This window comes from Schistocerca nitens, chromosome 2 (assembly GCF_023898315.1).
Source record: "Schistocerca nitens isolate TAMUIC-IGC-003100 chromosome 2, iqSchNite1.1, whole genome shotgun sequence".
Classification (NCBI taxonomy): Eukaryota; Metazoa; Arthropoda; class Insecta; order Orthoptera; family Acrididae; genus Schistocerca; species Schistocerca nitens.
Genome location: NC_064615.1, coordinates 346,423,576 through 346,446,486, shown reverse-complemented (window position 1 = coordinate 346,446,486; position 22,911 = coordinate 346,423,576). Strand labels below are relative to the sequence as shown.

The window sequence follows — 22,911 nt, the reverse complement described above, 5'->3', positions numbered from 1 at the left end:
AAAAATAAAATAAATACCCTTAGCTGCATACAGACGTTGATATAAGTCCACGGAAACAGTTGAAAATGTGTGCCCGACGGGGACTCGAACCCGGGATCTCCTGCTTACATAGCAGACGCTCTATCCATCGTTTTGTTTTGGCAGACGCTCTATCCATCTTTTTTTTTTTTTTTTTTTTTTTTTTTTTTTTTTTTTTTTTAGTGGCGACGGTGGGGGCTCGGGGGGCAAAGTGGACAGCCTGTGGTGCTTAGGGAAATAGGAGACACTGGAATCAACAGTAGTGGAAGGCGTTGTTATTTATTTATTTGCATGTGTTTTTGTAAGATTCATCCATCTGAGCCAGCGAAGACACAGAGAATAATGCGACTGCAAAGACTTATCTTTGGCACGCCTCGCGTGTGACCCACATTCGTAACTTATTGTCCCGCACTATATTCATAGTGCCCCTGCCCATTATACTCATTACTCGCGGCTTTACTGCCGATTCCTGTAAGAGATCGGGCACTGTTTGTGCATCCGCACAGGAGAAAATGGTCAAATGGCCGGTGAGCCTTAACTTCATATGTTAGCGTCCCAATTTTCTGATGACTCAAGAACTTACAATAAAATAAATTACTTGTTAGACAAACAGATAAATAGTGTGTGCGCCCGCATCTCGTGGTCGTGCGGTAGCGTTGTCGCTTCCCACGCCCGGGTTCCCGGGTTCGATTCCCGGCGGGGTCAGGGATTTTCTCTGCCTCCTGATGGCTGGGTGTTGTGTGCTGTCCTTAGGTTAGTTAGGTTTAAGTAGTTCTAAGTTCTAGGGGACTTATGACCACAGCAGTTGAGTCCCATAGTGCTCAGAGCCATTTGAACCATTTTTTGAATAGTGTGTGCACGTAGCTGTATACGGTAAACGAAGCAATGTAAAAAAGTTTCTTTCAATAGGAACTAAGTTTCGAAGTTACGTGTCGTAAGTCACTCTCATTTACAGATACCAGAGCACACGTCGCCAAAGCCTCTATGGCATTTAGGAAAGGCGTTTGCGACAATAGGAGCTATCCTATATGATGCAACGATTTTCTCGGACGTCTTTCGAAGGCTGCTCGTAAGCTGTCCTGCTTTTCACCTTTAAAACTGATATGCCACCTGCCACAATCTCAACAGCGGATGCGATGACCGGAGGCTGCCTGCCTACTGTAGTGCAAGGTTAAAAATTATTGAAGCGATTTCAAAGATTTGCTGTAGCTACATTATATGACGTATTGTCACAAGGCTTTCCACATAACTTTTTATGACATATTACACATGCGCCATACGTGGCCCGCTACTCATTCTTCACATATCAAGTCGATAGTCAGGTTCTTCCGCGTTCGGCGCAGCATGCGCCTATCAACCTGTTCAAAAGCACTACTGATGCGAGCTCGCAGTAGGGGGCGGAAACACTGAATCTTTCACATAAACCCACACAAAAAAAAATCTCACGGAGCTATGGTGGGAGAGCGTGGAAGCCATGACAGGAATTATTGATCATCAACCTAACCGCGACGGATCCATCGGTTTCCGATTTCCTAATTCTTAATTCATGAACATCAAGACGGAAGTGGGGCGTAGCACCATCTTGTTGTTAGATGATGTTGACACTGTCAGTCTCCAGCTGTGACACAGGCAATTTCTCCAGCAGAAGAAAAAGGGACCACAAACTTTAAACAGTGAGACTGTACAGAGCACATTAACTTTCGGGGAATTTCAAATGTACCGCTCGATAGCGTGGAGAGTGTCTGTTCCCAAATTCCCACATAGTGCCACTTCACTGTGTCATTCACTAAAACATGTTGCGTCATCACTGAAGATGAAGGTCTCCTAATAGCCATCATCTGCCGTAAGGTGTTGAAACTGCGCCGAAAATTCAATGCGTCTGACGTTATCTCCTGGTCAAGGCTTATCGCAATTGCAAGCGGGACGGCTTCAGCTTCATCGTTTCATTAACTTCCAAACGGTCGGTTGTGGTATGTTCAGCTCTCTGCTTGTTCTGTTCGTCGACTTCAGGGGGCTACGTGCGAAACTCGTCCGCAAGCGGCCACTCACTGCAGGGCGACCAGTGCAGAGACATCCTATAGGTTTAAACTGAGCATCGTGCATTGAAGTTGGCAGTTGGTGGATCCCTGTTAAACTTCGTTCTGAAGTGCTGCATTATACGACCTGCTGATCAGAATGTATTTCAGGCACAACATACACTTTCTTGGCACCTGTCGCCATCTTGCTCAACACCTCAATGTTGCGCGCTCACGGCAGAAATCTGAAGTGTGGCTGCAACAATACGAAAATTCGACTTTTTTCTATATGTGTTTTGAGTATTGTGACAATATGTCAACTAATGCGGCTACAGTGAATTTATGAAATCGCTTCACTCATTTGCACTGAGGTGACGAAAGTCATGGTACTGCGAGATTCACATAAACAGATGGCGGAAGTCTCGCGTACTCTGTGTATAAAAGGGCAGTGCACTGGCGGAGCTATCATTTGTATTCACGTGATTCATGTGAAAATGTTTCCGGCGTGATTATGGCTGCACGACGGCAATTGACAGACTCTGAACGCAGAATTGTAATTGGAGCTAGACACGTGGGGCACTACATTTCGGGAATCATTAGGGAATTCTTTATTCCGAGATCCACAACGTCAATAATGTGCCGAGAACAGTACTGGTTCCAATGGCACTGAGCACTGTGGGACTTAACATCTGCGGTCATCAGTCCCCTAGACTTAGAACTACTTAAACCTAACTAACCTAAGGACATCACACACATCCATGCCCGAGGCAGGATTCGAACCTGCGACCGAAGCAGCAGCGCGGTTCCTGACTAAAGCGCCTAGAACCGCTCGGTCACAACGGCCGGCCCGAGAACTGTACCACATTGCAGGCATTACCTCCCACCATGGACTAATGGACTTTGCAGTGGCCGACGACCTTCTCTTAACGACCGAGAGCAGCGGCGTTTGCGTGGAGCAACACTGCGTCAAATAACCGCAGGAATCAATGTGGAACGCACGACGAACGCCAGTAAGGCGAAATCTGGCGTTAATGGGATTTGGCAGCAGACGACCGGTGCAAATGCCTTTACTAACAGCACGACATCGCCAGCAGCGCCTCTCCTGGAAGATTGGAAAACCGTGGCCTAGTCGGATTAATCCCGATTTAAATTGGTAAGAGCTGATGGTAGGGTTCGAGTGAGACGCAGACCCCACGAAGTTGTGGACGCAAGTTGTCAACAAGACACTGTGCTAGCTGGTGCTGGCTCTCTAATGGTCTGGGTCGGAGTTACGGGACATGGACTAGGTCCTCTGGTCCAACTGAACCGATGATTGACTGGAAATGATTACGTTTGGCTTACGTTTGGCTGCTTGGGGACACTTGAGCCATTTATGGATTTCATGTTCCCAAACAATGGTGGAATTTTTGTGGATGACAATGCGCTAGGTCATCGGGCCACAATTGTTCGCAGTTGCTTCGAGGAACATTCTGGACAATTCGAGTGAATGATTGCTGGACATCCATCCCATGGAACATTTATTGGACATGATCGAGAGGTCCGTTCGAGCACAAAATCCTTCATCGGAAACACTTTCGCAATTATGGACTGCTACGCAGGCAACTTGGCGTAGTATTTGTGCAAGGGACTTGTAAAATTTGTGGAGTCAGGGCCACGTATAGTTGCTGCACTACTCCACGCAAAAGAGGATGCGACACGGTATTAGGAGATATCCCGTGACTTTTGTCACCTCAGTGTATGATAACCTTGGACTAGTTTTATAACAAAGCGTGACGCAGAGCTTGCGTCGTATGTGAAATATGATGTTTATAATTTGCTATTCAGATGCATTTCTTAATTGGTATCTCCGGTACGCGTGAAGTGCCGCTTTCAAGAACTGCCTACACGGTTGAGGGTGTGCGGCGTCCTTTGTACACCCTCAGCCAGTTCCGCAAGCGCACTCTGGCAGCGCGCGGGAATGGAGAAGAGTTGCCACTGAGGAAGCAGGGAGCGCAACAACCTCGTCAGGGAGGCGGTGTGCAGCACTTGACATCGCAGGGCAAGGGCGGGGTGGCACGTGAGGAGCCGTGACTCAGCCGCGCGCACTCGGCCGTGTGATTGGATGATGCGCCTCTCAGCGCCCCCGCAGCAGGCAGCAGGCAGCAGGCAGCTGCTACCGTGCGGCGCGCTGCCTGACTCACGCCCTCGCGTTGCCTGGCAACCTTGCCCATCTCCAGCAACAGTAACCTCGCCCTCCCCTCGTCTCTTTCGTCGGTTTATTACTGGCCAATCAGTGCAATGCTATAACGAAGAGCATGTTGCATTCTCCTGAACGTGTAGAATTTGCTGACATATGCATTCACCTTCCATACTCATTACTGTATGGTTTCTTTGGTCGAGAGAATGTTTTGCGAACGGAACAGTGGTGTTACGCCGGCTATTCCGGCTGTGTCTTGTCTCGATCAAACCGATTTCAATTTACACTGATGTCACAAATATCATGGCATACATCACAATACCGTGTCGAGCCTCCTATAGCCCAGCTTAGTGCATCAACTCTACGTCGGCAATATGGGTCGCCACATCATTCGAATTGTCTAGAATGTTCTTCAAACCAGTCACGAACAACTGTGGCCCGGTGACCTGGCGCTACGTCATCCATAAAAATTCCACCGAAGTCCATGAATGGTTGCAAATGGTCTCCAAGTGCCGAGACATAACCATTTCCAGTCAATGATAGGTGCAGCTGGACCAGAGTGCCCAGTCCAATCCATGTAAACACAGCTCACACCACTATGCAGCCACCACCAACTTCCACAATGCCTTGTCAACAATTTGGGCCCACGGCTTCGCAGGGTTTGCGCCACACTCGAACTTTGACATCAGTTCTTATCAACTGAGATTGGGACTCATCTGACCAGGCCAAAGTTTTCCAACCGTCTAGGGTACAACAGATATGATCGTGAGCCCAGGAGAGGCGCTGCAGGTGATATACTGCGAGCATGGGCACTCGCGTCGGTTGTCTGCTGCCACAGCCAATTAACGCCAAATTTCGCCGCACTGTCCTCATTTCTGACGTTATTTCACGATGTGTTGCTTGTCCGTTAGCTCTGACATCTCTACGCAAACGCCGCTGCGCTCTGTCGTTAAGTGAATGCCGTCGGCCACTGCGTTGTGTGACCCGGTTACATGGCGCAATGTGATCGATAAAAATTCTATCGTTCTTTGGCAAGATGAAGTCCATGAACGGCTGCAAACAGTTTGGTTGAGTTCATGTAAACATAGTCCACACTATTATGGAGCCACCATCAGTTTCCACAGTGCCTTGTTGACAACTTGCGTCCATGGCTTCGCGGGGTCTGCGCCACACTTTACTACCAACTCTTTTCAACTGAAACCAGGACTCATCTGACCAGGTCACGGTTTTCCAATCGTCTAGGGTCGAACCGGTATGGTCAAGAGCTCAGGAGAGGTGCTCGAGGCTATGTGTGTTGTTAGCAAAGGCATTCGTGTCTGTCGCCTGCTGCAGTAACACATTAATGTCGCCGCACTGTCCTAAAGGATACGTTGCTCGTTCGTCCCACATCAACTTCTACTGTTATTTTAGGCAGTGCTGATTGTCTGTTTGCACTGACAACTCCATGCAAACGCCGCTGCTATCGGTTGTTAAGTGAAGGCCGTCGGCCACTGCGTTGTCCTTGGTGAGAGGTAATGCCTGAAATTTGGTGTTCTCAGCACATTCTTGACACTGTGGGTCTCGGAATACTGAAGTCCATAACAATTTCGGAAATGGAATGTCCCATGAGTCCAGGTCCAACTACTCCTCCACGTTCAAAGTCTGCTCATTCCCGTCGCGCAGGATGAATCACCTGAGTACAAACGACAACTTCGCCAGTTCAAATGGCTCTGCGCACTGTGGGACTTAACTTCTGAGGTCATCAGTCCCCTAGAACTTCGAACTACTTAAACCTAACTAACCTAAGGACATCACACACTTCCATTCCCGAGGCAGGATTCGAACCTGCGACCGTAGCGGTCGCGCGGTTCCAGACTGTAGCGCCTAGAACCTCTCGGCCACCGCGGCCGGCCAAGTCCGCCAGTGCTCTGCCCTTTCATACCTTGTGTACCTCTTACTATAGCCATCTTTATATTTGTATCCCATGAATTCTGTCACCTCGGTGTTTTTAATGTATCTTCAGTGTATAGATGTACGTACGGAAACAATGTAGGAGCCAAAAAATTGACCGGCTTTGTAATTTGTAATATTGCCCCTCTCAAGAAGGTAATCGTTATAAATATTTTACCACCCAACCACTAATATTAGGAATATAATCCACATCAAAGCGCCTCCGGAGTCAAGCTCCCATCACCTGTTCAAAAAATGTATGTGAATTCCTACGGGAGCAAACTGCTAAGGTCATCGACCGCTAGACTTACACACTACTTAAACTAGCTTATGCTAGGAACAACATACACACACCCATGCCCGAGGGAGGACCCGAAACTCCGGCGGGAGGGGCCGCGCAATCCGTGACACGCTGCCTCAAACCGCTCGGCCACGAAACGCGGCTCCCATCACCTTGGCTGTATGCTTCAAAAGCAGTCAATTTTAAAATGTAATAACAAATAAAATTATTCGACATGAAATGTTGTGTCTAGACAAGACAGCCTAGACACAATGAGAGGAAGCCGAAAGGCACGCGCTTAAACTCACGCAGGCTGGCGTGAGGTCTGAAACAGGATACGTAATGAATGCTATAAAGAAAAGTACGTAGCTTCTGGAATACTTAACTTTAATCCACATTTGTAGAACATCGCTCTTGATGATACATTAATAGAATCTCAATATCAATTGAATACGGCGCCTTGCTAGGTCGTAGCAAATGTAGCTGAAGGCTATGCTAACTATCGTCTCGGCAAATGAGAGCGTATTTGTCAGTGAACCTTTCCTATGAACGTCGGCTGTACAACTGGGGCGAGTGCCAGGACGTCTCTCTAGACCTACCGTGTGGTGGCGCTCGGTCTGCAATTACTGACAGTGGCGACACGCGGGTCCGACGTATACTAACGGACCGCGGCCGATTTAAAGGCTACCACCTAGCAAGTGTGGTGTCTGGCGGTGACACCACATGAAATCTTCGTCTTACTTTCAAACTGCAACACGATATTTCCTGCTACGCTTATCCATGTTACCGCACATCCTGCAAGGCGTTGTTTCCGCGAGGCGGTGAACACCGGTAACATCACCTGCCTCTCCGTGCGCAACTAGTTCGTAAACATAAGTAGGCCTGCGGGTCTGACAGACTGCACTGAGCCATCAGCCGTTTCACAATATACATTCCAAAGATGTTACAAAGAGCGTGTAGAAAGACCATATTAATGGTTATCTGTGCCAAATCGCTCATATTTATCGTACTAACGCCAGCCTTGAAAAAGGTCTAAAAAACCATTGAAGAAGGCGTTACCATCCTCGCCGGTTTGTATATTAAGTACAGTATCAAACTTAATCCAATGGATTATTTTTTCAAGTTCCTCACGCAGGTTGAGGTTCTTTCTTTTCTTATCTATATGTATCATCTCCAGGGCACAGAGGAGGACCAGCTTGAGTGATCATGGTTTGGTTGGCTCGGGTTGGTTTGGTTTGGCTCGACTGGGTCTATCCAAACCAAAACGTTAAACTTAACTGATGGATTAATAATATCTAGGTTCTATCCCAGCTAGGTCATTGGATTTCTTTCCTACAAGCCAGTGGCCCACGCTAACGTTGCTTTGTGGGTGTAAAAAGTTCAAGTTGCACGTTGAACTGTTGATACCCTTGTGACTGGATGAGCAAGTTCAGATATATTTTGGAGACAATACAGCCATTCCTAGTTGAGCTATGTGTCTTTAACAGAAATTCTTAAGAATAATGAATAATTCATCGATGGAAATTGAAAAACAGTATCACCGGACAGGGGCTTATTTCACAGGAAACGCTTAGTAACATTATTACAGTCACTGTTTGTAAGCGATCATACCATCTCAGATTCTCCCTGCCATCTCAGCACATACTTACTGCCCTATCTAAGTCGCTTACTGTGAAAATATCGTACGATGGTCCCTTTATTGTGTACTGTTAGCATTTTATTGCTAGGCTTCTTAATACGCCAGAAGTCTAAGGTACACTACTGGGCATTAAAATTGCTACACCAAGAAGAAATGCAGATGATAAACGGGTATTCATTGGACAAATATATTATACTAGAACTGAGATGTGATTACATTTTCACGCAATTTGGGTGCATAGATCCTGAGAAATCAATACGCAGAACAACCACCTCTTTCCGTAATAACGGCCTTGATACGCCTGGACAGAGCTTGGGTGGCGTGTACAGGTACAGCTGCCCATGCAGCTTCAACAAGATACCGCAGTTCATCAAGTGTAGTGACTGGCATATTGTGACGAGCCAGTTGCTCGGCCACCATTGACCAGACGCTTGCAATTGGTGAGAGATCTCGAGAATGTGCTGGCCAGGGTAGCAGTCGAACATTTTCTGTATCCAGAAAGGCCCGTACAGGACCTGCAACATGCGGACGTGCATAATCCTGCTGAAATGCAGGGATCGAATGAAGGGTAAAGCCACGGGTCGTAACACATCTGAAATGTAACGTCCACTTTTCAAAGTTCCGTCAATGCGAACAAGAGGTGACCGAGACGTGTAACCAATGGCACCCCATACCATCACGCCGGATGACGAATGCACGCTTCCAATGTGCGTTCACCGCGATGTCGTCAAACACGGATGCGACCATCATGATGCTGTAAACAGAAACTGGATTCATCCGAAAAAATGAAGTTTTGCCATTCGTGCACCCAGGTTCGTCGTTGAGTACACCATCGTAGGCGCTCCTGCCTGTGATGCAGCGTCAAGGGTAACCGCAGCCATGGTCTCCGAGCTGATAGTCCACGCTGCTGCAAACGTCGTCGAACTGTTCGTGCAGATGGTTGTTGTCTTGCAAACGTCCCCATTTGTTGACTCAGGGATCGAGGCGTGGCTGCACGATCCGTTACAGCCATGCGGATAAGATGCCTGTCATCTCGACTGCTAGTGACACGAGGTCGTTGGAATCCAGCACGGCGTTCCGTATTACCCTCCTGAAGCCACCGATTCCACATTCTGCTAACAGTCATTGCATCTCGACCAACGCGAGCAGCAATGTCGCGATACGATAAACCGCAATCGCAATAGGCTACAATCCGACCTTTATCAAAGTCCGAAACTTGATGGTACGCATTTCTCCTCCTTACACGAGGCATCACAACAACGTTTCACCAGGCAACGCCGGTCAACTGCTGTTTGTGTATGAGAATCGGTTGGAAACGTTCCTCATATCAGCACGTTGTAGGTGTCGCCAACCTTGTGTGAATGCTCTGAAAAGCTAATCATTTGCATATCACAGCATCTTCTTCCTGTCGGTCAAATTACGCGTCTGTAACACGTCATCTTCGTGGAGCAGCAATTTTAATGGCCAGTAGTGTATAAAAGCTGCAACTTCTCCTGTGCGAGCTAATTCCACTTGGCGAACTTTTATGGAAATAAAAGCCAGCGTTAGTGTGAGAACATTAAGCTAACGGCTGCTGCCCCGTGGTGCAACACGCCAGCTGTAGCAACGAGTGGGCGGTGGGCGCCACGCCCACTTTCTGGGTAGCTGACGCAAAACACGCGCTGCGCCGTGTACCGATAGCGCTCCGTCCTTTGTTCTGCAGTAGTTTTATCGCAGTATTCACGCTGTTGCCAGCAAAGGAACGATGCAGTACCTGGTTAGCTTACTACAGCGAAATCCACTCGTTCCACAGCTAATCAAAGGTTAAACAGTATCCTTAATGTAAGTTTCGTTTTTGTCAACAGTCGCACGTCTCTCTGTTTAGTAGTTTCATACTGTTGAACTGTCACTCTATGAGAATGATGGTTTATCGCGAAAGATATAGTAATGCTTTGTGTGAAAAGTAACTCTTTCGAATCACTGTCAATTTAATACAGTAGCATAGCTGTTCAACTATTCCTCTCAAAAACAATGGGTCATTATAAGATTACAGGTATTTTTCGAATCTTCAGAAAGAAATTTCCTCACTGTGACCGACTGAGCTAGGTGGTGGACTCTTCCAGGCACTTGACTCGCATTCTAGAGGAGCTGGGTTCGGATCCCACTCTGGCCATCCACATTTAGATTTCCTCCAAGTTCACTAAAAAGATTAAGGTGTAAGCCAGGATGGTTCCTTTGAAACGGACGCAGCCGAATTTCTTTCCAATGCTAGCCACAGAGGAGTTTGTGCTTCGTTCGCGCCGAGCAGTACAGCAATTGCAAAGATTCTGGAAAGGCGCGAAAAATAGTCCAATCAAACGCTAACGGTTTACATTTAGAGGAGGAACGTACTGATTACTTCGAACTTGCACGGTTTTAAAATCGGTGCTCAGACATTAGTTTCTTAAAAGCAGCACGACGAAATTCTCGAAAAGCTGATAGAGTGACGGGATTATAATCGTAAAATCGTTAGTTGATTTATACCTGTATATTAATTCCATATTTATTATCAAATAGACATGCTACTTAAGAAATACTGAATCATAATTCTCAATAAAACATTTTTATTTTTAATTTCTGTTCAGATTAAATTGTGGGTATTCATAATGAAGATTTATAAGGCAATAAGTGAGCTACAGAATTGTGGGACAGCAAAAGCGACACATAGAATAGAAACTAGAAAAACTTTTTAATTTTAAAGAAACTATTCAAATGTGTGTGAAATCTTATGGGTTTTAACTGCTAAGGTCATTAGTCCCTAAGCCTACACACTACTGAACCTAAATTATCCTAAGGACAAACACACACACCCATGCCCGAGGGAGGACTCGAACCTCCGCTGGGACCAGCCGCACAGTCCATGACTGCAGCGCCTTAGACCGTTTTAATTTTTAGAGACTGAACTTTGTTATTAATGTATGTAATTTTTCAAATTTTCATTTTCATATGACCATTACTAAAAAAATCATTATTTATTAACAAATTAAAATTCAGTATTCGTTAATTAACATTTCCATTTTTTAATATAGAACTTAAATAACAGTAAAAAACTAGCGAGGACCGAATACTGACTTCACGATTAAAAGTCTATTACGCAACACACACAGCTACCAACGAATACGTTAATTACCTAGAAAGGTTATGTACTCGTAATTAAGCGCTTGGATATCTTTCAATGTACAACGCAACATTTCGGATGTTTTTAAAACTTCCTTCGTGCCGATTTAGGAAATTAATGTTCGAATGCTAGCCTTCAAATCCTATAGGTATTACGGAAATCTAAAAGGGACAGTTCCGCAAGGTCTCTAACGAGTACAATATGTGGAAACCACTAATGGTCATGTAGAGGATACCATTACCTTCTGCTAATTTTGTCACACCTTCGTTTCAGAACGTTGCATTAAGAAATAAATTAACACTGTCGATTGTATGTCTTAGTTTAAAAAAAGCAAGAGGCTTTCCACGACTTTTATGTCCTTCAGTGCACTACGTCAAACAACCTACTTCGATGTCCTCTGTACGCTAAAAAAGCTTTTAAACGTTTGCTTGAACTATCTTCTGCATTATACAACACATCGAGTGCTGCAGCATAAGACAAGGAAGGAGACGGTATGAAATTTTTATAAAGCAATAAGTGCGCTTCAAAATTGCAGGACAGCAAAAGTTGGATTCCCTCACAAAAGAAAATGAGGACGTCAGACGTACAGGCCACCGAAATGATTGCACAGTTTAAGGCAGCACTCTATTACGCAAATTCCACTAATGAGCAAATCCTTTATAGATAAGAGACTTTCGTGAAAGACGTGGCGCCCAACCGTGATGTCTACAGATCCTGTACTGGCAGTCGCATGTATCACAAGTCCAGGAGCAAGGAAGAATACCACACCCGCAGTCATAAGGAACTTGGCCGCTCAGAGGCCATTGTTTCAATACTCCAACATGCGTAACCTTAATTGGAATTGCCCGATTGACAACAGCGCCAAGTGAATGTAAAAACTACAGAGACTGGATTGAGCTAGTTCGAATAAAAAGGCCACCCTGCTCTAAGTACCTTCTGTACTATACAATGCTGAGAGCAACACTTGTACTTCAGTTTGTGTTCGGCTCTTTGTGACAGTTCCGAAAGTCTACACACAACTGACACACACCTCAGTCTTTGCCTATCTCCGTAATAGATGCGCACCGGGAACACGCAGGTCTAAAGTAAATTTGATTTTCAGGAGACATAAAATTTTGAATTTGATTTCCAGGAGACGAAAAAATTCAGAAATTTCTGGTAAGGTACTGTGGGACAAAACTGCTGAGGTCATCGGTCCCTGGGCTTACACACTAATTAATCTACCTTAAACTAACTTACGCTAAGGCCAAAACACACACACACACACACACACACACACACACACACACACACACACACACACACCTATGCCCGAGGGAGGACTCGAACCTCCGACGAGGGAAGCCGCGCCCACCGTGACAAGGCGACTTGGACCGCACGTCTACCCCGCGCGGCTCAGGAGACGACATCAAATTTTGAACGTCTTTTGTAATTTATTCTGATGACTCCGCCGTTTTGTCCAGAATACACCAAACCAAATAGACTTTCCTAAGATGTTGCCTTACGGGGACTAGCAAGATACACTCCTGGAAATTGAAATAAGAACACCGTGAATTCATTGTCCCAGGAAGGGGAAACTTTATTGACACATTCCTGGGGTCAGATACATCACATGATCACACTCACAGAACCACAGGCACATAGACACAGGCAACAGAGCATGCACAATGTCGGCACTAGTACAGTGTATATCCACCTTTCGCAGCAATGCAGGCTGCTATTCTCCCATGGAGACGATCGTAGAGATGCTGGATGTAGTCCTGTGGAACGGCTTGCCATGCCATTTCCACCTGGCGCCTCAGTTGGACCAGCGTTCGTGCTGGACGTGCAGACCGCGTGAGACGACGCTTCATCCAGTCCCAAACATGCTCAATGGGGGACAGATCCGGAGATCTTGCTGGCCAGGGTAGTTGACTTACACCTTCTAGAGCACGTTGGGTGGCACGGGATACATGCGGACGTGCATTGTCCTGTTGGAACAGCAAGTTCCCTTGCCGGTCTAGGAATGGTAGAACGATGGGTTCGATGACGGTTTGGATGTACCGTGCACTATTCAGTGTCCCCTCGACGATCACCAGTTGTGTACGGCCAGTGCAGGAGATCGCTCCCCACACCATGATGCCGGGTGTTGGCCCTGTGTGCCTCGGTCGTATGCAGTCCTGATTGTGGCGCTCACCTGCACGGCGCCAAACACGCATACGACCATCATTGGCACCAAGGCAGAAGCGACTCTCATCGCTGAAGACGACACGTCTCCATTCGTCCCTCCATTCACGCCTGTCGCGACACCACTGGAGGCGGGCTGCACGATGTTGGGGCGTGAGCGGAAGACGGCCTAACGGTGTGCGTGTGATCATTGCTTGTACAGCCCTCTCGCAGTGTCCGGAGCAAGTATGGTGGGTCTGACACACCGGTGTCAATGTGTTCTTTTTTCCATTTCCAGGAGTGTACTATCCTCATATTGCAGACCGAGAGTGAAGCTACGATTATTAGTCATCTCCCGCTAACTTCACCTAATATTAACAGGGACAACTGTTTCAGATATAAATCGTTATTAATGATACAGAAATAAATTCCGATTAATTGTTTTCACGTGCACCTTCTGACTGCAGACCATCTGGAACTGTTCCTCTTTTAAAGCTTCTGATGTATGTAGCATGTTATACTTTCTGTTCAGTTAATAGTGCGCCAAAATATCAAGTCCTTTACGTAGGGGTTTAACCCAACAGCGTACAGGTTTCAGCATCCAGCGTTCACAAGAGACAGTAGTTCACTGGACATGCAAATTCAAGACTTTATGCACCACCTGTAGTCCAACTGTCAGCCAAAATTTCCGATCACCAGTCTTCGCGCCAGTGTCGGTTAAATCCACACCTTCCGCAGTGTCTGATGGAGTGAGGCCATGCGACACTGTTGATGGTAAAAGTAAGAAACGTCACTCTTTCAGCAGATGTAAGAACGTAAGTTATTTTATTATTTTAGAATAAGTTAGAGCAACGAGCTATAATTTGTTTTAAAAGACGATTATTTTTTCTGTCATGTAACTGATCACTTAAACCAACAATGTACAAATTAATTTAAACCGAATTTCTGTCAATTTTAGATAGGGAGCTAGAAACGTTCAAAGTTTTACATAAATTTGATGGTGTCACCATGTGACAAGTTTCCTTGATGGCGTGTTTGAAATCAATTGGGGGTTATAGGTTCAGTGACATGAACACGATTCTTTAGATACCCCCATAAAAATAAATTTACTGGTGTTAAATTCGGGCAACGGGTTCGGCCGTTCGTGAGGACCACGGCGCCCTAGGAAATCTGCTGTCAAGTGCTTGCACAACGTCACGCACAAAACTGGCTATTTGGGGTTGGGTTGTTTGGGGAAGGAGACCAGACAGCGAGGTCATCGGTCTCGTCGGATTAGGGAAGGATGGGGAAGGAAGTCGGCCGTGCCCTTTCAAAGGAACCATCCCAGCATTTGCCTGGAGCGATTTAGAGAAATCACGGAAAACCTAAATCAGGATGGCCGGACGCGGGATTGAACCGTCGTCCTCCCGAATGCGAGTCCAGTGTGAATTGGCTTGGTGTCCATTATGCTGCATTTACATACTGCCTCTAACGTCTTCAACGACATCTTCGAGGAGATCACCTAAAGTGTCTACTATAGAAGCTGAAACGTCCCGCCTGTTGGATTACCTCTGAAGCAGTGTGAGCCTATGCGATCATCTCCAAGGATTCCACACCAGATCTCAATGGACCGCTTCCTCTGACGATCGACATAAAGGGACAACTTAGGACTTTCTGTAGCCCAGTATTGTATATTATGACGATTCTCTCCACCACAGAGGCAACGGTCTTGCCGCAGTGGATCCACCGGTTCCCGTGAGATCACCGAAGTTAAACGCTGTCGGGCGTGGCCGGCACTTGGATGGGTGACCATCCAGGCCGCCACGCGCTGTTGCCATTTTTCGGGGTGCACTCAGCCTCGTGATGCCAATTGAGGAGCTACTTGACCGAATAGTAGCGGCTCCGGTCACAGAAAACCATCATAACGGCCGGGAGAGCGGTGTGCTGACCACACGCCCCTCCTATCCGCATCCTCAACTGAGGATGACACGCCGGCCGGATGGTCCCGATGGGCCACTTATGGCCTGACGACGCAGTGCTCTCCACCACAAACTGTAAAGATGCGTTCGCTAGGGAAAACAAAACATTGTAAGGGGGCCCAAAGTGAAATTACTGATGGCCCATGTTCCCATTCAGCCTCTGTGTGAGTGACAAGTGATACGTGTTAAACTTGTGGCCGTGCCTATTCACTACACAAGTTGCGCTGCATCTCCTCAAACTACTTGTTCTCTAAGTCGGTGTTCAGCACGTAATGGTGCTCCCTACTCGACGCAGTGGTGAAACGCGCCCACGTAGTCATACCGGAGCATTAACCTGCACCGTCGCTGTTCGCTACGAACCTCGCCAAGCGATGGTATCAAGCGACCGTCGTCGCGTGTCCTCAAACTTGTTCCGTGGTTGGCTGCTTCAAGGTCACTCTAGCAGTTAGATTAATCTTATCTTCGAGATCACTGAAAAATCGATACGTAAAGAGCTGTAGTATTTCCTTAATACTGGTACCTGAAACGTTGTAAGTACTCTTTCGAGAGTTAGTATGCGTCTGACTTCAAGTATCTTCCAGCTCGGATTTTCATTCACTTCCTGACGCCCTCTGGTGATCAAACAAACATCTGACCACTGGTGCTGCCATTCTTCGCATACTTTTTGTCTCTGCTGTTATTCTTACTTGGTATGGATCCCACACAGCTAAAATGTTTTCTAGGATGGGTGGCGTGAGTCTTCTGTAAGCAATCTTCTTTATAGACTAATTGCATTTTCCCAGCATCGTACCAATGAAATCACCATACTGAGACAGTAATGTTGTCATAACTACAAATGAATATTTTACACAGGCAGTTTTTTCAGCCGTTTCTGGACGCAAAACTATCTGGAACCAGAGGCATACAGATTATCGTAAGCGTTCCGTAATGGATATCATTAGGCGTAATAATTACCGAAAAAACAAGGAACCAAGAAATGCAGCGAGCACAGGACAATCAGCCTCATTTCACATGCAGCCAAAGTGATGTTAAGAATAATTAATAAAAGACTTGAAAAAGTAATAGAGGAGAATCTCGGCGAGGAGCAGTTTGGCTTTAGACGGAATACGGGCACCAGAGATGCAATAGGGCTCTTACGAATCTTGGGAAAAAGGTTTATTGAAAAAGGAAGAGACCTATATATGTGCTTCATCGATTTAGAAAAGGCATTTGACAATGTGGTTTGGGACAAGCTGGCGACTATTATGAGGGAAAAGAGAATGGACTGGAAAGCCAGAAGACTTATAAACTCATTATACCTTAATCAAAAAGTTTCAGTTAAAGTGAGAGGAGAAAGTACAAACTGGATCAGACTAGGGAAAGGAGTAAGACAAGGATGCTGTTTATCACCTACTCTTTTCAACCTGTACTTGGAAAATATGATTGACCAATGCTCATTAGATGACAAAGGAGTAGAAATTGGAGGAAGAAGAGTAGGGTGTTTGAGATTTGCTGATGACATGGTCCATCTAGCCACAGGGGAAAAAGAATTACAGGATTTGGTGGACACCATTGCACCTAACGGAAAAAAATATGGAATGAAAATTAACACAAATAAAACAAAAGTATTGGCAATAGGAGGAAATAAGGAAATAAAAATTGTGCTGAATGGAGAAACACTAGAACAGGTGCAAAATTTTAAGTATCTTGGAAGCAGGATAGACACCGACTGGAAGTGCACCACAGAAATTAAAACAAGGATAGCAATGGCAAAAGAGGCGTTTTATAAGAAAAGGAGAATCTTCAGCAGCGGTCTGGACAGAGAACTCAGAAAGAGACTCATAAAATGTCTTGTATCGCGTGTTCTTCTATATGACGCTGAAACATGGACTATGAGGAAAAAAGACAGAGAAAGGATGGAGGCTTTTGAGATCTGGACATGGCGGAAGATGGAAAGAATAAGTTGGATGGACAGAGTAAGAAATGAAGAGGTACTGAGAAGAGTGGGAGAGAAAAGACAGTTACTAGATGTAATAAAGAGGAGAAAAAGAAATTGGATTGGGCATATATTAAGAAAGAATGACGGATTGATAAAAACAGTTTTAGAAGGTTATGTAGAAGGGAAATGAAGCGAGGAAGGAAGCGATTCCAGATACTGGATGACATGATGGACGGTACAACATACAGCAGCCTTAAGAAGGCAGCAATGGATCGCAGAAAATGGAGAGGCAAAGGACCTGCTAATATAGCAGATAACTGATGATGATGATGAATAATTATTGGAAATTAGTCCCTTTCTTTTTCTTTTTTCATTAGAATATCAGCATGAAAATCTACACGTGGCGTATGTAGTATATGAAGTAGATGTGGATAAAAAGTGACGAAATAAATGTTCAACAAGAATTACGTTAATAATTTCAGATCGAATCTTCATATCATAACTAATCCGAATCAGTAACATTTAAAATAAAATGGATAATTTGTAATGACACAAGTAACTATTGGAAAAGTGCTGTGCACAATTTTTGAGCCGTTGCTAGAACTGGAGAAAATATCCGCAGTGTGGACGGTCTACATTCAAAAGGTGCACCAATACCTCTTATTCTTTCTCGTTATCTATAACCTCATTTTTGGAACGAACGGGCCAGTATTATTGTAGCCAGGTGAGGTATAGGGAACATAGTTTGTGCTTCGCACACTGCAAGTAATTCACTCAACTAGCTGTGTAAACAGCGACATCGTAAAGGTTTCCGGCGAGAAGTGAGACGCCTGCGCGCCATCAGTGAGCGGCGAGGGTGCAGCGTAAACGTACACTAGCAACGTAATACGCGACTGAGGTCTTCGACCAGGATATCGCATAGCGTAAGCCGTGGCTGCACCATTGGCTTCATATCGGCATTCGCCGACCATCAGCGTCTACGTTCTCGTTAGATGCGTATGCCGTGTTTATTCCATGTCAACAATATCCATAGCAGACCAAACCTCATTTCTGGGTGCATTCCGACCTGCTTTGTATACGGCAGCTTAGGGATAAATTATACAGTGTAACTGAGCATGACTTTAAACAGCGCATCGAGGAAGCTTGTCACTCCATCACACGTCCGCAGCTCGTGGCCTAGTGGCTAGCTTTGCTGCCTCTGGGTCCCGGGGTCCCGGGTTCGATTACCGGCCGAGTTTGGCATTTTCTCTGTCAGGGGACTGGGTGTTTGTGTTGTCCTCATTTGTGGGAGCGACTAGAATGAATTGTGAAAAGGAAATGGACTGTGTAAAAATTGAGACCGTACGGGCGCTGATGACCGCGGAGTTGTGCGCCCATCATCAAACTCCATGACACAGCGTGTTACACCCATCCTTTTATAAGTCTCTAACTAAAATTGATAGAAATTTTATTAAATTTTAAACTGATTTGTATAGTTTAAGTAATCAGTTATTCGTAGTAAAAAATAATATTCTATTTAGAAAATTGTAACTCGTTGCTGTAACTCTCTGGAAAATAACTAAATACAAGGTGCATTCAAGTTCTAAGGCCTCCGATTTTTTTTCTCCGGATTGGAAAGAGATAGAAACATGTGCATTGTTTTAAAACGAGGCCGCGTTCATTGTCAATACATCCCAGAGATGGCAGCACCGTACGGCAGATGGAATTTTACCGCCAGCGGCGAGAATGAGAACTGTTTTAAATACTAAAAATGGCGACGTTACTTGGACAGCGTGCAATCATTCGTTTTCTGAATTTGAGTGGTGTGAAACCAATTGAAATTCATCGACAGTTGAAGGAGACATGTGGTGATGGAGTTATGGATGTGTCGAAAGTGCGTTCGTGGGTGCGACAGTTTAATTAAGGCAGAACATCGTGTGACAACAAACCGAAACAACCTCGGGCTCGCACAAGCCGGTCTGACGACATGATCGAGAAAGTGGAGAGAATTGTTTTGGGGGATCGCCGAATGACTGTTGAACAGATCGCTTCCAGAGTTGGCATTTCTGTGGGTTCTGTGCATACAATCCTGCATGACGACATGAAAATGCGAAAAGTGTCATCCAGGTGGGTGCCACGAATGCTGACGGACGACCACATGGCTGCCCGTGTGGCACGTTGCCAGGCAATGTTGACGTGCAACGACAGCATGAATGGGACTTTCTTTTCGTCGGTTGTGACAATGGATGAGACGTGGATGCCATTTTTTCAATCCAGAAACAAAGCGCCAGTCAGCTTAATGGAAGCACACAGATTCACCGCCACCAAAAAAATTTCGGGTAACCGCCAGTGCTGAAAAAATGGTGTCCATGTTCTGGGACAGCGAGGGCGTAATCCTTACCCATTGCGTTCCAAAGGGCACTATGGTAACAGGTGCATCCTACGAAAATGTTTTGAAGAACAAATTCCTTCCTGCACTGCAACAAAAACGTCCGGGAAGGGCTGCGTGTGTGCTGTTTCACCAAGACAACGCACCGGCACATCGAGCTAACGTTACGCAACAGTTTCTTCGTAATAACACTTTGAAGTGATTCCTCATGCTCCCTACTCACCTGACCTGGCTCTTAGTGACTTTTGGCTTTTCCCAACAATGAAAGACACTCTCCGTGGCCGCACATTCACCAGCCGTGTTGCTATTGCCTCAGCGATTTTCCAGTGGTCAAAACAGACTCCTAAAGAAGCCTTCGCCGCTGCCATGGAATCATGGCGTCAGCGTTGTGAAAAATGTGTACGTCTGCAGGGCGATTACGTCGAGAAGTAACGCCAGTTTCATCGATTTCGGGCGAGTAGTTGATTAGAAAAAAAATCGGAGGCCTTAGAACTTGAATGCACCTCGTAAATTGCGGTGGTTGGAGAGAAATATGGAAACACCACGAGAAATGTATGCTTGTACATAAATGCAGGTGGTAGCCAAGGCTGCAGGTTGCACTATTCTACTTGACCACTAACGGGATCCGTGCCATGTTCAGTACGTTGCAAGTATCAGTCGTGGTCATAACAGTGTTGTGTGTAGCTGTGAGTGCGTTATGTTGGAGCTAAGTCACTCTGAACGTGGCCAAATTGTTGGTGCTCATATGGTCTGTAATCAAGGTAGTGGAGGTGTTTGGCGTTTCAAGAGGCGCCGTATCGAAGATAAACCGCATTAGAGGCAAGTGGAAAAGCATCAGCCACGAAGTCACAAGAAGAAAGTGTCTGTTGAGTGATCGTGACGAACAGTTAAAGAAGAAGATTGTGACGAAAAATAAGAGGACAGCAGTCAGCAGAATGTCGCACTCGCGAACCCTGCCAGCAACAAAACAACACGAAGGGAGCTCCATAAGCTGGGAATTGTTGGGCGAGAAGGAATTCGAACATCGCACACCAGTAATGCTAAAGCCGGTAACAGGAAAGGCCGGCCGGAGTGGCTGAGCGGTTCTAGGCGCTACAGTCTGGAACCGCTCGACCGCTCCGGTCGCAGGTTCGAATCCTGCCTCGGGCATGGATGTGTGTGATGTCCTTAGGTTAGTTAGGTTTAAGTAGTTCTAAGTTCTAGGGGACTGATGACCTCAGAAGTTAAGTCCCATAGTGCTCAGAGCCATTTGAACCATTTGGTAACAGGAAAACTTGGTGCCGAAGCAATGAAACCTGGACAGTGGAGAAAGTCATTTGGTCGGATCAGTCTTGTTTCACACTGTTTCCAACTTCTGGCCGAGTTTACATCCCAAAAGCGAAACATGACGGGGTTTCGGCATTGATTTGGGCAGCCATATCGTAGTATTCCATGGCTCCCACAGATACTGTGCAAGGTCGTATTTCTGACCATTTTGGCTGATCAGGAGCATCCCACGGTACAATGTTTCTTTTCCACACGCGGTTCGCATCGTCCAGGACTGGTTTTGGGAGCACTAGGTTGAACTGTCGCATCTCCCCTCATCAACACAATCACCAGATGTCAATATTATTGAGTCTTTGTGGTCTCCCTTGGAGAGCAGAGTGCCTGATCGTTATCTACGTCAATCATAATAGTTACCTGAACTTAGCCACAACTTTGGTGGAAGAGTGGTATGAATGCACACAGAAATTGTATTTATGCATTCCGAGAGTACTAGATGTTTTGAATGCCAACGGTTTCCTACAAAAATTGTGCATGGTAATATGTTGTGTTTGTAATGTTTCCATATTTTTGTCCACCTCCTGCATGTTCACGACTCCGCAGAAAGAGCAACATTTCTGTTTACCTATGTAAGAAAATATTCATTTCATTTATTATTTTGTAATTTACAGAGAAAACCCCCTTATCTGAAACACCCTGTATTACGCAAACACTGCACCGCACACATCCATTAGTCATCTACACTCAGCAAATACACTTGAGACTCGACTCTGACACATCGCGAGCAGAGGAACCACATTGTGTGCAGAGGAAGAATTCCGTTACCGACTAGGCAGCTAACAGCACCGCAGCCAACAAGGACACACTCTCTTCTGTGAAATATGGGTGACTGTTGCGATATGCTGGGTGAAGCTAACTCTCAAACGCTAGGCGAGTCATGTACAGTCAATTCCGCGCTATATCGCCGACGTCATCAAAACGGTAGGGAGGGAGAAGCGGTAAAAATAGGGAAACAAGGAACGGCGAAGAGAAAGCATGGAACATATCAGAAGGCTGTCGAATTAAGCATGACGTTAAGTGATCATGTACGTTCTGGAATGAGCGACTTCGAGATAAGAGAACTGAAGGGAGGTCGCGCGAACAATTGCTGGAAGTGTGAGCGCTTTCCGAGCCTGGCCAGTAGATATGGCGTTAGGCAGCGTCGGCTTCCGTCCAGACCGCCTGGTTAGCATTCTGAGGGCGCAGCCCGAGGCCCGGCCCTGCTTTCAAGTGCGTTGGGAGCTGTGTATGTGGCTGAGAGCTGCACCCTGTTGCTGTCGCGTTACAGTTCCACAGAGCAACACCTGATTAACCTAAACACTGTGATTTTACCCACGTTGGATTAATGATTGTGGGTATGTAACGCAACCAGCCACAATACTTTTAAAATGCTTGAACCCAATGCCATCACCGGTTTCGGGCTGTTGCATCTGCCTTCACGTGGCTACCATTTCTGGTTACAATGACGTTTTCGTCAGCAGCAGTCATCTTCTTCTGCAATGTTCCAGTGGACGGCACTTTGTCATCCTATGATCCTTATGGTAGTGTATAAACCGTAGCAGTGTGGACAGTTCATATAATCTAAATAAACTACAGTGGCACATAAACACTTCATAATACTTTTTATCTCTGTCTGAACTTTAACACACGTGCATTATATTAGATGATGTTTTTGTAGTGCATTTATTCACCAACGATCTACATACGGTTTAAATTTCCTTTTGTTCCTACATCAGAGAAATTCTGCACAGTCGAGATGTACTTCTCCTATGCAGAATCAACACAACTGATATGTATAACGGGCGGTCAAATGAAAACGAATCAGGTGGAAAAAGTAAGTAAACAGGTTATTATTTTAAAAGTAATCATCCGCCCAGATGGTCCCAAGGTTTTTATACCACTGTGAAACAAGACAATCAGTGCCTTAATGGAAAAATGTTTGCGACCGACTACGGCACCATGATTGTATCCACTTACCCAAACGGGCACTTGTTTGTTCGAAGCAAACCGACGGCAATGAATGTCTT

General features: G+C 45.7%; 1 protein-coding gene and 1 pseudogene across 1 annotated transcript in view; one reads left to right on the top strand and one right to left on the bottom strand.

Moving 5' to 3' along the window:
- Positions 1-22,911, bottom strand: part of LOC126236162 (rho-related GTP-binding protein RhoE-like) — a 302,277-nt gene that overhangs the window by 168,857 nt on the left and 110,509 nt on the right. The gene's annotated exons all lie outside the window — the stretch shown is intronic.
- Positions 15,037-15,154, top strand: LOC126237593 (5S ribosomal RNA; annotated as a pseudogene).